General features: G+C 34.2%; 1 long non-coding RNA gene across 1 annotated transcript in view; it reads left to right on the forward strand.

The window, feature by feature from the left end:
• Positions 1-14,419, forward strand: part of LOC136033590 (uncharacterized) — a 28,786-nt gene extending 14,367 nt beyond the window's left edge. Inside the window, exons 2-3 of the long non-coding RNA XR_010618964.1 lie at positions 250-334; positions 14,277-14,419. This is a non-coding gene — a long non-coding RNA (uncharacterized LOC136033590). The remainder of the gene's footprint in view (positions 1-249; positions 335-14,276) is intronic.
• The last annotated feature ends 635 nt before the right edge of the window (positions 14,420-15,054 follow it).

Raw genomic sequence — 15,054 nt, forward strand, 5'->3', positions numbered from 1 at the left:
AAACTGATTCAAACCTCTTTTCATTTTTATTCTTCTTGCTGCTTTTACTGATCAAACTGTTTCATCCCCCGCTTCATTTTCAGTGTTCTTATTAATTTAACCGGTTAAAGTGATTCAAACACTTATTTCATCGTCTCTGTTGCTGTTACTTTTATTATATAGTCAAATCTGTTCAAATCTCATTTCATTGTTTCTGTTCATGATACTTTTTCTGATCAAACTGATTAAAACTCCTGTTTATTTTCACAGGTCTTGGTACTTTAGCTGATGAAATCGATTCCAACCACCTCACTATTTAACAACAAAATCCGCGTTTGCTATAGTGATTCACAAGGTGAGTTAAACGGCTAATCATTAAATCTTTTTAGGTAAATCATAAATCCCATCATTGCTCTTTTATTTGATCTGCTGCATTTAATTTGTGTAAGGATGTTTTGTAGCTTTTCTCCATGGTGTAGGTCTTGTTTTTAGAAGTCTGTTCGCACATAAAAATAAAAAATAGATTTAGGCCTTTAAAAAGTATGAGGGTCGCTTAAGAAGAAAAAAGTTGAAATGCAGCAAAAAAAAGAATTTACAATGAAGGATTTTTACAGAAGGTAATATTGCCAATCATAGGTAGCGTAATAGTCCTTTGTCTTTTTGAAAACTAAAGGTCTAATATTCCCATATATATCAACAGCAAATACTATATATAAGCAATAGGCGAATTGGCTAATTTACAATCCTTTCCCCAAAGGCTGTTAGGGGGGGGGGACTCCCCAGATAAAACATGAACGAACGATACATTGTGCTCATATTTCTCTTAACTTATTCACTGCTATTGCGCTGCCTCTGAAAGAGAGAAAAGTTTTACTTTTAGTGTTAAAAAAGACAAAAGGCAGTCAGATGGACCTTTCAGAGATTGTTGAGTGAAACGTTGAACTGAATCCCAACATGGCATGTGCATATTGTTTGTCAAAAGTGTGCACACTAAGAAAGACCGAGTGTATTAATTTGAAACTTCCAGGAGATGACAAGGGAGATAATCAATCATAGGTATTGCAATAGCTCTGTGTATGTAATGAGTAATTTCGGCACAATATATTATTTATTTTCACCAAGGCACTTCATATAGAAGGAGTTGTCGAAAAAACTTTCAAAGGAATTCATTCTATTGGAAATGGAAAGTTTATGCGCCCTCTTTAAGAGTCAAAAGCTATTAAAGGTTAACCAACCCCCTTCTCATGTCCATAAGATCCTCAAGCACATGCAATCAAACTATTGAAATAGCAACCAGGTTCAGCATAATTGAATATTATATATTCGATATTTTATAATTGAATAATATAATTGAAAGAACTATTAACTATGTATTTTGAGATGTCAACCTCCCTAGCCCATAGGACAAGGGTTTTAAGCTATGCAACTCACCGATTGTTTATCAATAGTATTTTTTCAAACAGTTCGTTGTAACAACCGTTAGTTAGGAGTGATCCGGCTCAATAGTAAACGAAACTCTAAAAAATGGGATTTTGATACTAATAGATACATCAAAAGAATCAGAACTTTATGCTGATTTAAAATATATAGGTTTCATCAAATTTAGTCTTACTTATCAAAAGTTACAAGGCTGAGAAAATTTGCCTTATTTCGGAGAATAGGGGGAAACACCCCCTAAAAGTCATAGAATCTTAACGAAAATTACACCATCATATTCAGCGTATCAGAGAACTCTATTCTAGAATTCCAGTTTTTCAAGCTCCTATCGGCAAAAATGTGGAATTCTTTTTTTTTGCCAGAAGACCATCACGGGTGCGTGTTTTTTTTTTCTTTTCCCCAGGGGTAATCGTTTCGACTCAGTGGCCCTAGAATGTTGCGAGAGGGCTCAGTCTAACGGAAATTGAAAGTTCTGGTGCCCTTTTTAAGTGACCAAAAATTTGGGGGCACCTAGACCCCCTCCCACGCTTATTTTTTTCCCATATTCAATGGTTCAAAATTCTGAGATAGCCATTTCGTTCAGCATAGTCAAAAAACCTAATAACTATTTCTTTGGGGACGCCTTACTCCCTCACAGTCCCCGGGGGAGGGGCTACAAGTTACAAACTTTCACCAGTGTTTATATATAGTAATGGTTATTGGGAAGTGTACAGGCGTTTGCAGGGAATTTTTTTTTTGGATTGGGGAGGGGTGAGGGTAGGGGGCTACATGGGAGGAAATTTCTATGGAGGAATTTGCCGTGGGAGGAGAGATTTTCCATAAAGGGGGCACAGGATTTTCTAATATTATTTAAAACAAAAAAAAATGAAAAGATAAATATGAAAAGGATTTATCAACTGAAAGTAAAGAGCAGCATTAAAACAAAACGAACAAAAATTATCACGAATACGACGGTTCATCTCCCCCTAAATACCAGCTCTTTACACTCAAGTATTTTTAGTGATTTCAACTATTACTCCTACGGCCTTTGTGATTCAGGGGTTATTCTTAAGGAATTGGGACAAAACTTAAGCTTTAGCGTAAAGAGCAATGTATTAAAGAGGGGGCAACCCCCCTTATATACGTAATAAAATATACGAATATAAAAGTTCGTTACGAAAGTTAATTTGGAAGTTATGTATATTTTTTATTAATACAAACTTTCGTAAGAAATCAAAAGTTATAGTTGCCTTTTTAAGTAACCAAAAGATTGAAGGACAACTAAGCCTTCTCCCCCACTCCTTCTTTCTCAAAATCGTCCGATCAAATCTAAGAAAAAGCCATTTAGCCAAAAAAAATATATGCAAATTTCGTTCTAAGTATTCATGTACGGAGAGCCAAAATCAAAACATGCATTAATTCCAAAACGTTCAAAAATTAAATTAAAAAAAGAAGTTTTTTTAACTGAAAGTAAGAAGCGACATTAAAACTTAAAACGAACAGAAATTATTCCGTATATGAAAGGGGCTGTTCCCGCCTCAACGCCCCGCTCTTTACGCTAAAGTTTTTCACTGTTTTAAAAAGTAGATTTGAGAGAAAGAATCAAACTTTAGCGCAAAGAGCGGGGCGTTGAGGAGGGAACAGCTCCTTTCATATACGGAGTAATTTCTGTTCGTTTTAAGTTTTAATGTCGCACCTTACTTTCAGTGAAAAAAAAAATTGATTTTTTTATTTAATTTTACAGAAAGGTGGGCGTGTTTGACGTTTAGTGTCCAAAAAGACGACGGGTGGCAATCAGGTAAATTTCTCAAAGAATTTTTGGGGGATCTTCAACTAAATCAAGTTAAAAGGGTATAGCTCAGGAATGACTGAGTCTATTCATATGGTGTATCCAGGAAAGGATAAGGAGGAGATTAATTAACCGAAAAGGCAATATTTTTCATGCTACTACTACTACTACTACTGCTACTGTCACTCCTACAACTACTACCACTACTGCTACTGCTACCATTCCTACTACTACAATTACTGCTTTTGTAGCGATAATATAAAGCTGGGTATACTAAAGTGAAAATTTGAGGAAACATTGAGGGAAAGGTTATAAAAACATACTATGTGCATACGGATTGTTAAGAGCATACAAATTGGTGTACATATGGTGCATCAACAATATCTTTTAAACGGCTTACCGTATTAAGCTCACATTTCTGGCCATTATGAAGGGATGTTCAACAGGTCATAAGTTGTTGGTTGAATACTACTACTTCAATTAAAAATGTCGTTTTTACTGTTAGTACTCTTACTAATACAACATTATTATTGCTACTACTACTATTTCTACTTTGATGCTAGTATGTTGAGCCTAAGGATATTAAGGTGAAAATTTGAGAGAATATAGAGGGGAAATTTGAATTAAATCAAAATACACTATGTGCATACTGATTCATGAAAGGGGTTATCTCAGGAATGGATTAGGATACTAAATCGGAACTTTCAGGGAATACTTATCGGAGTAGATGAATTGACCAAAAGACAATATGTGCATGCTACTACTAATACTATTACCAATACTAGCACTTCTACTACAACTACTCCAACAACTACTTTTTTTTGTTATAAGCACTATTAACACTAAGCGTATTAAGATGCAAATTTTAGGAAGTTTTGAGGGGGAAGTTAAACTAAATTAAAGCGCAACTATGGATTAACTGATTGTCAAAAGGACATAACGGGAATATCATAGCAGTGGTTAATTATATTCACTTGGAACCTTCAGGGTACTACTGTTACTACTAGTGCCAGTGCTACTGCTGTTAAAATAGCCAGTAGTCCTAAAACTAGTACCTATAGTATTCCTGCTACTGTTACAGTGACTACTATTACCACTATGGCCAAGAGGGTGAATGTGGAATTTTCAGGTAAAATAGAGGATCAAAATTGAATTGAATCACAAAACACCGTCTGCATGCAGGTTGTCAAAAGGGCATGTCAGCTATATTTTAGAAATGACCTTGTGTGTGAAGTCGCAACTTACAGGTCTTGTTGTGGGAGATGTTGAATTCATTAATAGACCATATTTGCCTCCTCCTACTACTTAGTATTGTCACTGCTATCACTGCCACTGCTACTACTGCTTCAACATCTAATGTTACGACTAATTCTACTGCTCCTAAAGGTATTAAGGCGGAAAATTGGGAGAATGTTGAAGCGAGGTTAAACTAGATCAAAACACGCAATGCGTATATAGGTTGTGAAGAAAATTAATCAGCAATGCCTCAGGAACAGTTTATGGCATTAAGTCGAAACTTTCAGCGGGACCTAAGGGTTGTGCTGGAAAAAAAAATCAAAGATGCTGTGTGCACACCGCTATTAATGCTACTGCTACTATAACAACTATTGTTACTACTGAAGCTAAAGGTGTTAGGGTGAAGCTTTCAAGAAGGGTTTTAGTAGATGCTGAAATAAAATCAAACTATGATGAAGTAGACCGTCAAAAGGGTGTAATGGCAATATCAATATTCAAGGAACGAATTTCAATTGAAAATTGGAACTTTCACGATATGCTCTGGCGGATTTTGAACTAACCAAAAGCCACTATGTGTATACTAATGCCATTACGATCCTTGTAACTAATGAGGCTATGGGTATTAAGGTAAAACTCTTAGGGAGCGTATCAGGAGGGGGCCAATTGGATGAAAAACTATGTGAATGTAGGTTTCGTAATTCGTAGGCAGGGCAGCGCTATCATATAAAATATTAAAGGTGCTCGTTCGACTGGAAGGAAAAGTTCTACTGCACTTTTGAATAGTCAAAAGAAATTGGAGGACAAGCAGCCCCCTCCAAAGACCAATGATTCTACAAAAACATCAAATGAACATTTTGATAGAGTTATTTTATTCACCATAGTTGAAAGATCTAGTAACTATGTCTGTGGGGATGTTGGGAAATTCAACCCTCAGAGCAGGGACTGTAAGCTCCCCAATTAACCCATTTTTGTATCTAGGATTTGTTATTGGGAGAAAGAATATGTTTGACCATAGGTGTTCAAAAGGACCAAGCGCATTCAAGTGAAGCTTTCAGAGAATGTGGATGGGAAAGTTGAACTAAATCAAAACGTTTTACGTGGATTCTGTATGTCATTAAATAATAAAAAACAAGTTTTTTTTAATACAAGTAAAGAGCGGCATTAAAACGTAAAACGCATATTATTCCGTATATGAAAAAGGTTGTTTCCTCCTCAACGCCCCGCTCTTTACGCTAAAATTTAACTCTTTGTCACAGCTCCACATTTTAAAACAATAAAAAAGCTTTAGCGTAAAGAGCGAGGCGTTGCGGAGGGAACAACCCCTTTCAAATACGGAATAATTTCTTTTCATTATAATTTGTAATATCGCTCCTTACTTGCAGTTAAAAAACACGTTTTTTATTTAATTTCTGAACGTTTTTGAATTAACACATGTTTTGATTTTTGCTCACCGCACATGAATAATTAAAAATAAATTTGTATATTAATTTTTTTTGCTAAATTGGTTTCTCATAGTTCTGGTTGGGCGATTTTGATAAGAAAAATGGGTGGGGTAGGAGGCCTAGTTGCCCTCCAACTTCTTTTAATTAAAAATGCAACTAGATTTTTTATTTTGTGTACGAACGTTTTTGTCAGTAATAAACATACATACCTTACAAATTAACTTACGTAACGAACTTCCATATTCACGTATTTTTATCACTTATATGAGAGGGTTTGCCCCCTTGTCAATACCTCACTTTTTACACTAAAGCTTGAATTTCATCCTGAATCTTCAAGAATGACCCCTGAATCACAAACGCTGTAGAATAAATAGTTGAAATTACTAAAAACACTTTAGCGTAAACAGCAAGGTATTGTGGAGGAGACAAACTCCTTTATATGCGTAATATTTTATGTTCGTTTTAAGTTTTAATGCTACTCATTACTTTTGGGTGAAAAAATTATTTATTTCCTCATCGTTTTGTTTCTTGAATAATGCTAGAAAATCCTGTGCCCCCTTCATGGAAATTCTCTTTCCTCATGATAAATTCCTCCATGGAAAGATCCTCCCACGTAATCCTCTACCCTTGACAACCCCCCCCCCACCCCAGCGCGAAGAAGTCCTCCTGAAAACGTCTTTACACTTCATAATAACCATTACTATATAATGAAAATAAGAAATCACTAATGCAACAGCACAAACACACAAAAAAAGCCGTCCCCAAAGACATAGTTATTAGGTTTTCGACTAAGTTTAACTGAATAGATATCTTAAAATTTGATGTGGTTACTTTGGGGAGGAAAATGTGCATGGGAGGGGGCTTAGGTGCCTCCAATATTTTTGCTACTTAAAAAATGCACTAGAGCTTTTCATTTCCGTTATAATGAGCTCTCTCACGACATTCTAAGACCACTGGGTCGATACGATCACCCCTATGTAAGAAAAAAACCAAATAAACAGGCATCCGTGATCTGTCTTCTGGCAAAAAAATGCAAAATTCCACATTTTTGTAGATGGAAGCTTGAAACGTCTACAGTAGGGTTCTCTGATACGCTGAATCTGATGGTGTGAATCTGCTAAAAAATCAATTTATTTTAATTATTTTATACTGCCCTAAAGGCACAAAGGCATAAAACCCCTCCTCGGACTGTTCCAACAAGGAAAAACCGAAAGTATTGATGAAAAGGGTGAACTTTACCTTTTTTTCAAAACCCAGTGGTCCCTTCCTCTTTCCTGTGATAAAAACTTCTTTGACTTGGTTCAAAAATGCCTCATTGTTACACATTTTCATAAGTCATCTTTTATTAAGAAAATTTAAATGGGTTCAGTTTTAACATATTAAGCTTAAGACGGAAATCCTGGGTTTGTTTGAAACCTTAACTTTGTTTTAAGAGAACTTAGATTTTTTGTTTCCTCAAAGTTTTTTTTTATTGATTACAAAAAAAAACAATGCCATTGCATTTGCAAAAGTAGTTGGTTTAGTTTACTAGTAAAAGTTAAGCTAGATTTGATAAAACTAGAAAAGAAAAGTCAGCTAATATTTTCATTTATTTTTTGTATCTAACTTGTGGATGTTTTTGGTCTTTGGTGCTGGATCTGGGTGGGATGATAAACTAGTTGCTATTTCTGAAAGAAAAGTATAAGTTTCCTCTCCTATCGATTCCCCTCCCATTTTCTTTGCTCCAAAGTATTTTCAGTCAGACAACCAATGCTTTTTGAAGTGACTTTGTTGAAAAAAAATGAAAATTTTTGAACATAGAGGATGTTTTGTATTCACATAGCATGTCACTTAGATTTAGGCTAATAATATTAAAAACGTTATAATTTTACGGTTTTACACAAAAATTCTATTATTGGTATGGTTGCCATTTATAATTTTTAAATTCTAATATTCTAAAATTTTAGTGTTTTGGTGTTACAATGCACAAATGTTCTAAAATTCATTCCGACTCGAGTGTCACAAGGATTTTTGTTTCGAATTGCACATTTACGTTTTTTGCAGAGAAATAAGTAAGCGTTTTATTTTGAATTATGTGATGAAATGATTTTAGCTTCTTTACGATAGTTTAATCATCCTAGACACAGAGAAGAAAATAATTTTTTTTTAATCTGCTTTTACTATACATTTCGTATTAAGCGTTATAATTTATGATTGTTATTGTTATTTTTTTTATTGTTCTGTTTCTAGCTTGTTGCAAATACAAAAGAAGAAATAAAATCGGAATACTTCTTAAGATGTAAAGGCAAAGATTGCTCAAATATGTAACGTAGTAGCCAAAACAATGAAAACGCAGGAAGTCAGATTCATTCGATTGCTAATTTCAAATTAGTATCTGAATCCTAGGACGTTTAAAGGCGGGATAACAGCTATTTGATTCCGTACCAGCTTGAAATCGAGAAATAAGATGGATGAAAACATCTTTCATCCATCTTAAGTATCTTTAAGTATCTTAAGTATCGTTAAGTATCTTTTTGTACATAGGTTGGAGCAGCCATCGATGCTTCCCAAAGAAAATAAAGTTGAAGTTTTTGAATTTTGAGTAAATATAATTGTTATCTTTTCAGTTTGTTCTCATTGTTTATCTTCTCAGTCAACCGACTGAGTCGAGTTTTGGCTAATTCGGTTGGTTTTGCAGTAGAGCTATTCATATCTAAATTTGACTTGATTTTCGAACATCCCTAAGACATAACACTGTCACTGGGTAGAAGTGCATTAAGAAAGCTGAAAAAGTTTCGATTCTTCGTGGACACCATGATTTCAAAACATCAATTTAATTTCTCGCTTACAATAAGTATATTTTATTTTTATTTTCTCTTCTTTGTAAATGAGATATACTCTAACCACACAACAAGTGCATGGAAACCGTGTAAAATAGTGGCATTTGGGTTGTAAGGTATTATAATGGGCTTTATGAGGATAGTTAAGACCAGTATTTGTTTTAGGAAAGAATAGTGTTCCTTAATCTAGAAATTTATTATAGATTTGAAGTTCAGGAATAGTAAAAAAGCAATTACGCTACTCGTCATTTCATCCTACCTTTTCCAGACTAAGACTTTTTTCAATTGCTGAAGATATTACCTATACAAAAAAAAACGAAATTCACCACAAAAAGTAGAGGACCTACTATATTTTAAAGAACGTTTGTAAAGTAGCAGGCGGTTTATCTTTTAAGTAATTTATTTTAAACAAAAGGTTATGGCCTGTAAGTAAGGCCATTGTAAGTAAAGGCTATTTTCGTCTGTGCTCAGAATCCTCATTCTTATGCTATCATTTCGACTAAATTATGCAAGTTGCCCATTGTTTACATACAATTTTATTATTGGTGAAGCAGGCATGTTTATCCTGGGTATCCAAAAAGGGTAAGAGTATTAAAGAGTTGCTTTTGGGGAATCGTGAGATGGTGGATGAACTAAGTCAAAACACACTTGGGCATACAAGCTGTCAAAAGGGCGTATTTGCAATGTCTCAAGAACAGCTGAGGGAGACATGTTGAAACTTTTAGGACATGTTAAGTGTGACGTAAAACTAAATAAGAAAACACTATGTTAGTCTAGGTTCTCAAAAAAGTATATCTGCAATAGATCATAAATGGCTAAGGGTATTAAATCTAAACTTTCACAGCAATTCTAGGGTAAAACTTTCAGGGAATGTCGAAAGACAGGTTAGATTAAATCAGATGATTCTAGGTATTTAATATGGTGTATATGTAATATCTGAGGAACATCTAAGGTATTAAGCAGAAACTTTCAAGGCATTGAGAGCGGGAATGTTGAGTAAAATTAAATTACACTGTGCATTAAGGTTAACACAAGGGCAAAACTACAAAATCTCAGAATCAGCTAAGAGAATCTAGTCGAAGCCTTCAGGGAATATTTAGGAACATCTTAAGTAAGATCGAGACTCTATCTTCATTGAGGATTCCAAATGGTCGTATCTGTATTGTTAAAAGAATGACTTATTGTATCTTGTAGGAATTTTAAGAGAATGTTGAGAAGATTTTGAGCAAAATCAGAAAAGATTATGTATACCCAAGTTGTAAAAGTGCGTATTTGTATTATCTCAGGAAAAATTAAGAGTATTAAGTTGAAATTTTCAGAGAATGTTGAGTGAAGGGTGTTGAACCAAACTAAAATAAACTTCGTACATTCAGGTTGTCAAAGGGCTTACCGTATCTGCAATGTCTTAGGAATGACTAAGAGTTTTAAGTAGAGACCCTTCTGGCTTGTCGATGAGGATGTTAAATTCAATCAAAAGACATTATGTTCACCCATGTTGTCAAAGGGCGTCACTGTGAAATCTCAATATCAACTGAGGATGCTAAATTTCAGGGAGTACTGAGTAAAATTCACAGACGTTATCTACATTTTGGTTTTCAATTGGGCCTACTTGGAATATGTTAGGAACAGCTCTGGGTATTAGGCTAAAACTTTTAATGGATACCAACAGAGGATGTTGTATTAAATCAGAAGACAGTGTCAAATGACATTGCATCCAGTTTGTCAAAAGACTTGCATGTGATATTTCAGGAAAGGCTAAGGGTGAATTTATGTTGATAAGTTTATTGAACTCTGGCTAGTTTTAAGAAAACACATTTCAGTGTTTTTAATTTAATAATTTTTTTTCTTGAAATTTGAATAGCCAAAAGGGTATCATAAAAAATTGTGGGCATTTTAAAGGAGGCTTAGAACAGGATGTCCAGCTTTTCAATAAATATAAGGTGATTTTCCATAAAATTTGTTGAGTCGCAACATTTATTACAAGTAAACTATCAAATTTTCTTCGCTATTTAATTAGTTCTCTGAATCAAACAGTTCGTGGTAACGAACTGTAGTAAGGAGCGACCCGGCTCAATAGTAACCAAAACTCTAAAAAATTGAATTTTGATATCAATAGCTACATCAAAAGAATCGCATTTACAAACTTTGACCAGTGCTTACATAGTAATGGTTATTGGGAAGTGTACAGACGTTTTCAGGGGGGATTTTATTTTGTTTGGGGGTGGGGCTGAGGGGAGGGGGCTATGTTGGAGGATCTTTCCATGGAGGAGTCTGTCATGGGGAAGAAAAATTCAATAAAAAGGGCGTAAGATTTTCTAGCATTACTATAAGAAAACAATGAAAAATAAACATGAAAACGTTTTTTCAAATGAAAGGAAGGAGAAGCATTGAAACTTAAAACGAACAGAGATTATTACGCATATGAGGGGTTCTAAAATACTTTAGCATAAAGAGCGAGGTATTTAGGAGGAGATAAATACCTCGCTCTTTATGCTAAAGTATTTTTAGTAATTTCAACTATTTATTCTACGGCCTTTCTGATTCAGGGGTCATTCTTAAAGAATTGGGACAAAACTTACGATTTAGTTTAATAAGCGAGGTATTAACGAGGGTACAAACCCCCTCGTATACGTAATAAAAATATAAGATCATGAAAGTTTGTTACGTAAGTTAATTCTTAAGTTACGTATATTTTTTACTAATCAAAACATTCGTTAAAAATTAAAAGTTCTAGTTGCCTCTTTAAGTAACCGAAAAATTGGAGGGCAACTAGACCTCCTTCTCCACCCCTTATTTCTAAAAATCGTCTGATCAAAACTAAGAGAAAGCCATTTAGCCAAAAAAAGGATTAATATACAAATTTCATTTGAATAATTTATGTGCGGAGAGCCAAAACCAAACATGCATTAATTCAAAAACGTTCAGAAATTAAATAAAAAAAAACTAATTTTTTTAGCTGAAAGTAAGGAGCGACATTAAAACTTAAAATGAACAGAAATTACTCCATATGAAATGGGTTGTCCCCTCCGCAATCCCTTGCTCTTTACGCTAAAGTTTGACTCTTTGCCGCAATTCTACTTTTTAAAACAATTAAAATCTTTAGCGTAAAGAGCGAGGGATTGCGGAGGGGACAACCCATTTCATATACGGAGTAATTTCTGTTCGTTTTAAGTTTTAATGTCGCCTCTTACTTTCAGCTAAAAAAAATAGTTTTTTTATTTAATCACACAATAAGTCATGGATCACAAAAGAGAGTAAGGATCTCATGAATCACGAGTTGAGCTCTAGAAAGCGGGGTGTCAAAATGAATTTCATGGAATTAATTAATTACATGAATTTTTCATGAAAATACTAAAATTCTAGAATGCTAAAATTTTTAAATTATAGAAACTTGTTCTCTAGAACAAGCTGTTGCCGGTTAGGCGTTGACGACAATGAAGCATTTATATTGGCAACCATATCAATTATAGACTTTTTGGTGTAAAACCGAGAAATTATAACGTTGTTAATATTATTGGCCTAAATCTAAGTGACATGTTATATGAGTACAAAGCATCCTCGTTTTAACACATAGAGGGTTATCGGAGAGTTACTTGCTGTAGTCTCCTCTGATTGGCTAATTGCTAAGTAGCTATAGTTACCTGGCGTATAGGATTCAGACAGTTGAACTTTATCACTTTCTGTTTATTAAATAAAAAAAACAAGTTTTTTAACTGAAAGTAAGGAGTGACATTAAAACTTAAAATGAACAGAAATTACTTCGTATATGAAAGAGGCTGCTTCCTCATCAACGCCCCGCTCTTTACGCTAAAGTTTGACTCTTTCTCTCAATTCTTCTTTTTAAAACAGTAAAAAACTTTAGCGTAAAGAGCGGGGCGTTTATGAGGAAGCAGCCTCTTTCACATACGAAGTAATTTCTGTTCGTTTTAAGTTTTAATGTCGCTCCTTACTTTCAGTTAAAAAAACTTGTTTTTTTAATTTAATTTCTGAATGTTTTTGAATCAATGCTTGTTTTGATTTTTGCTCTCCGCAGAGGAATAATTAAAACGAAATTTGCATTTTTTTTTTTTGCTAAATGGCTTTCTCATAATTTTGATCGAATGATTTTGAGAAAAAAAGAGCGGGGGAGGAAGCCTAGTTGCCCTCCGATTTTTTGGTAAATTAAAAAGGCAACTAGAACTTTTAATTTTTTACGAATCTTTTTATTAGTAAAAGATTTACGTAACGCATAAATTAGCTTACATAAAGAACTTTTGTATTCTCATATTTTTATTACATATATGAGGGGGTTCGCCCCCTCGTCAGTACCTCGCTCTTTACACTAAAGCTTAAATTTTGTCCCAATTCATTAAGAATGACCCCTGAATCACAAAAGCCGTAGAATAAATAGTTGAAATTACTAAAAATACTTTAGCGTAAAGAGCGAGGTATTAGGAGGAGGTGATCCCCTTATATGGGTAATAATTTCTGTTTGTTTTAAGTTTTAATGCTGTTCCTTACTTCCAGCTGAAAGAACGTTTTCATATTTTATTTTTTCATTGTTTTTTTTTTAAATAATGCTAGTAAATCCTGCGCTCCCTTCATGGGGATTTTCTTCCCCCATGACAAATTGTCGATGGAAAGTTCCCCCAGCATATCACCCTCTTCTCAACCCCTCCCCCAACCAAAAAAATCCTCCTGAAAACGCCTGTACGCTTCCCAATAACCATTACTACATGTAAGCACTGGTCAAAGTTTGTAACTTGTTGCCCCTCCCACGGGGACTGTGGGGGATTAAGTCGTCCCCAAAGACATAGTTATAAGGTTTTTCGACTACGTTGAATAAAATGGCTATCTCAGAATTTTGATCCGTTGACTTTGGTAAAATAATTAGCGTGGGAGGGGGCCTAGGTGCCCTCCAATTTTTTGGTCACTTAAAAATGGCACTAGAACTTTTCATTTCCGTTAAAATGAGCCCTCTTGCAACATTCTAGGACAACTGGGTCGATACGATCACCCCTGGGAAAAAAAACAAAAAAAAAAACAAATAAACACGCATCCGTGATCTGCCTTCTGGCAAAAAATACAAAATTCCACATTTTTGTAGATAGGAGCTTGAAACTTCTACGGTAGGGTTCTCTGATACGTTGAATCTGATGGTGTGATTTTCGTTAAGATTCTATGACTATTAGGGGGCGTTTCCCCCTATTTTCTAAAATAACGCAAATTTTCTCAGGATCGTAACTTTTGATGAGTAAGACTAAACTTGATGAAACTTATATATTTAAAATCAGCATTAAAATGCGATTCTTTTTATGTAAGTATTGGTATCAAAATTCTATTCTTTAGAGTTTTGGTTACTATTGAGCCGGGTCGCTCCTTACTACAGTTCGTTACCACGAACTGTTTGATGAGTATTTTCTGTTCGAGACAATAGTCATCCTGAACTTAGCATATGAATTTTGAGTATCATATGATGCTTAAGAAACATCATAAGAGAAGTGTATACTCCTTGCGCTGCTTAAATTTTGAAGCGGTATTATGTTACCGACATTTTTCTCATTAATGTTTGTTTATGTGTTAATTTAATTGTGTCTAAAGTTTAATTTTTTTTAGATTTCACAGTCGCATTTGGGACTTAGAAGATAGACATATGACAGATCTGCGTCGATTTGGTTTCCTGCTGTTCAGAGATGGATTGTGGAGAATTTACAATTGTGTGTAATGATCAGATATTAAAAAAAAAAAATTCTTGGAAATAGTATTAATCTATGACTCACTAATTTATAGAGAAATTAATTTTGAAAATTTCCAAGAGATCAGTTTTCCAATGGAAAGTAAAGAGCTACATTAAACCAAAGACGACAGAAATAAAGTAGAACAATAATTCTTCAAGCATAAAAATGATCATATATCTCTATCAATTTATAAATGAAACCTAAAAGGAGCAGAAATCACAATAAATAACCAAAGTCAATTTAAAACTAGCAGAAAATACTAAATTATGAGTAAAAGTACCGTCCTTTTTGCTTTTTATACACCTGAACAGCATTTGCGTTCTACTGAAAACATCTGTTATTTCGAGCTATGTGTGTTTTATTTCCCAAACTATCAAAACATTCAAATCACTATAATAGCCATAATTACTGAAAAAAAAAACAGATTAATGTGGATTAACAGTTATATATATACATAGATATACAGTCCAGAAATTCTCAACAGTTTTCGACTTATTAATGGTATGATAGAAATGTTTAAAATGTGTTTTCTTTTCAGTAGAACACCCCATGTGCGTGTCCATATATATTCAATTTGAAAACATTTTAGCACACGATTTTGACACGGTTTTTTAAGAACAATAGACTAATCGGAGGGACAAAATATTGTGGAGCTG

The sequence above is a fragment of the Artemia franciscana genome, chromosome 12, assembly GCF_032884065.1.
Source record: "Artemia franciscana chromosome 12, ASM3288406v1, whole genome shotgun sequence".
Lineage (NCBI taxonomy): Eukaryota > Metazoa > Arthropoda > Branchiopoda > Anostraca > Artemiidae > Artemia > Artemia franciscana.